Below are 3,629 nucleotides of genomic sequence, written 5' to 3' on the forward strand. Positions count from 1 at the left end.
TATGTCTTCTGCAGATTACAAAAAAAAAAAATAATTTTACGTCAACTTGATTAAGAGGGATGTTAACATTTAAGAAGATCTGCATAGCTTCTGCTGTTAACTGATGTAATTTTTTTTTTGTTAGAGGAAACCTACTATCTGTTCTCTAGAGGCTATGGGTTTAATTGAATTTTTAAATCCTAATTTGACACAAAATAGAAATTGACCCTAGGGGGTGGTTGGAGATTATACTTGTGTGAACTATATGCAATTTTCCAATTCGCAACTATTAACAATAATATCCTACCCACTACTTGTTATATGTAACTTTTATTGCTTAAACAAAACTAATTTTAAATTGAACTCAAAGAAAATTTGGTTTTGATCTACACTGATATGATTGTGTTACAGTCCATGCATACAAATCCAAGAATAGAACTTTTATTAGTACAGTACATTGTTTTCAGTCAGTGTTGCTGCTGTCCATACCGACAAGTAACTGTATTATGACATTCCAGTCCTTCAACGTGTTTTGCTGGGGCACCAGCATTCTCAGGGATACCAAAGAAAGATGAAATGTGTAAATATTTTCTATTACATGTCTAAGGGGTTTTTCTATAATATGGACCAATACCAATTTGGTGCCAGGAGATTATTCAAGTAAATATTTCAGAAACATATCAGCAGTTGCAGTAACAGTTATAATGGTTATAATGCAAAGTCATTAGAAATGTACAGTACAAAATTAAACATGTCAAACTTCCCAGCAACAAGAGAAATATTCTATTTCATCTAGATACATTAAGCCCTGCAGAATTAATATAATTTATATTAATGGGGTAGTGCGGCGCTAAACATTTATTCACAAAATACACACTACAAAGTTATACAACTTTGTAATGTGTGTTATGTATGTGAATGGCCCCCTTCCCCGTGTTTCCCCGCTACCCGCGCTAGACCCGGAAGTGCTGGTTCATTATACTTACCGCATTCGTGTCGATCCCCGTCCGCCATCTTGTGACAATGATGTCGTATAACTTTGTAATGTGTGTTATTTTGTCAATAAATGTTTTGTGCCGCACTACCCCATGATAAAGAGTCTAAAGAGTCAAAATTCACTATTTAAAGGATTATATAAAGGCAGTGTAAAAAAACCGCAATACTGACAAGTTTTTACAGCAAATATGCTATCTTCCTATACATTACAATTTTGTTCAGCGATGTAACAGTTAACAATTCCTGTTATTGATATGATGTCATCTAATTAGGAGTCACATTATTCTTTTTAAAGTGTTATTATGAACATTCTGATTTATGCTGTTGATAAAGACCGGTGGGTCATAATGTGTGCAGCGTCCCAGCATCTTGTATAGTAATCAGTATAATGGGGTCACCCAGCTCTCCTAGCATCTTATGTAGTAGTCAGTATAATGGAGGTCAACCTGCTTTTCTAGTATCTTGTATAGTAGTATAATGGATGTCACTCAGCTTTCCTAGCATCCTGTGTAGTAGTCAGTATATTAGAGGTCACCCTGCTTTTCTAGCATCTAGTATAGTAGTCAGTATAATGGTGGTCACCCAGCTTTTCTAGCATCTTTTGTAGTAGTCAGTATATTGGAGGTCACCCAGATTTTCCCAGCATCTTGTATAGTAATAAGTATAATGGGGTCACCCAGCTTCCCCAGCATCTTGTGTAGTAGTCAGTGTAATGGAGGTCACCCAGCTTTTCTAACATCTTGTGTAGTAGTCAGTATAATGGAGGTCACTCAGCTTCCCCAGCATCTTGTGTAGTAGTCAGTGTAATGGAGGTCACCCAGCTTTTCTAACATCTTGTGTAGTAGTCAGTATAATGGAGGTCACCCAGCTTCCCCAGCATCTTGTGTAGTAGTCAGTGTAATGGAGGTCACCCAGCTTTTCTAACATCTTGTGTAGTAGTCAGTATAATGGAGGTCACCCAGCTTTCCCAGCATCTTGTGTAGTAGTCAGTATAATGGAGGTCACCCACCTTTCCTAGCATATTGTATAGTAATCAATATAATGGAAGTCACCCTTCTTTTCTAGCATCTTGTATAGTAGTCAGTATAATGGAGGGCACCGAGCTTTCATAGCATCATGTATAGTAGTCAGTATAATGGCGGTCATCCTTTTTTCCTAGCATCTTGTATAGTAGTCAGTATAATGGGGTCACCCAGCTTTCCTAGCATCTTGTATAGTAGCCAGTATAGTGGAGGTCACTCAGCTTTCCTAGCATCTTGTATAGTAGTATAATGAAGGTCACCCAGCTTTCCTGCCAATTTGTATAGTAGTCAGTATAATGGGGTCACCCAGCTTTTCTAGCATCTTGTATAGCAGTCAGTATGATGGAGGTCACCCAGCATCTTTTATAGTAAGCAGTATAATGTAGGTCTCCCAGCTTTAATATTGATAAGATGAAAAGCTATGGGTGGGCTATTTATTAATGTAAAAATGATTTGTGGGGGGAATACACTTTTTGCCATTGAGAAAGATTTAGCAACAGAGAGAACTTTGTTTTCTGGATATATATCTGTAATACAATAACACACAGCATATAAATATATATATGTATGACAATAACACACGGTATATATTATATATATTATATTTGAACGGTATTTAACCCCCAAAACTGACAGAAATGAACTTTTACCCACTCAGGATAAATGTAACTTAGCAACTCCTATGTACGATTGATTGATTTGTATGACAGATGTGGAGACTTTTTTTGTATACTATTATTCAATGACAACTGTGAATTAGCAAATAATGGAGGTCACCCAGCTTTACCAAACCCAAGTATTGTTGGAGAGGGAAATGGAGAGGGAAATGCTATCTAAGTCTAAGCTTGTCCTTAAGTCCCTAAGCTTGCTTAACACCCCATTAACTAACTACCTATTTAAGTAAGCTAAATAGAGTATGCAAGCAGACAGACAACAGTCTTTACAGCACAGTGAGTGAGCAGAAAATGGCATTCAGAACGCATCACAATGACATATATATGAGATAGTCATGTGATTCTAGCATCCGATGAGATCCCTACACCTCAGCAATTATATTTCTGACACTTCTATGTGCTCTGCACTGATTATCTGGCAGCAAGGCGCTCGAACTTAATCTCGAGCTCGAGCACTAACTCGAACGAACAGTAAAATGTTCGGTTTGATTCGAGTTCGAGAAAATCGAGATGTTCGACTAGAACTTAACTTTTCTCGAACAGTTCCAGAATTACCACTACTTATGAGATGTCCCAGTCCAGAGCATGATTGGACCAGCCCTCTGACATCCAGAGCACACAGAACACAGACTGGCACGAAAGGGAGATAAGTGGACAAGGCAACTGTCCAACACTACTCAACCTAAACCATTTGCACCCTGGCTAGGGCTGGCAGAAGAAACCAGGCAGGTCTGGTGGAACCCGCATGCAAACGAAATCATAGCCAAAAGTGCAAACTGAACAGGCATGGACGTAAATGTTGCTCTGGTTTAAATACACATATATATAATTATGATACATAAAATATTTTGAGTGGGATAACGCACTTTAACACAACATATGGGCCTTTTAACTGTGTTTTATTTCACGTTTTGTGGGATGTGAGGTGCGTAAAAAAGCTATTTTGGAACTAGGTATT

Source organism: Dendropsophus ebraccatus, chromosome 7 (genome assembly GCF_027789765.1).
Source record: "Dendropsophus ebraccatus isolate aDenEbr1 chromosome 7, aDenEbr1.pat, whole genome shotgun sequence".
Lineage (NCBI taxonomy): Eukaryota > Metazoa > Chordata > Amphibia > Anura > Hylidae > Dendropsophus > Dendropsophus ebraccatus.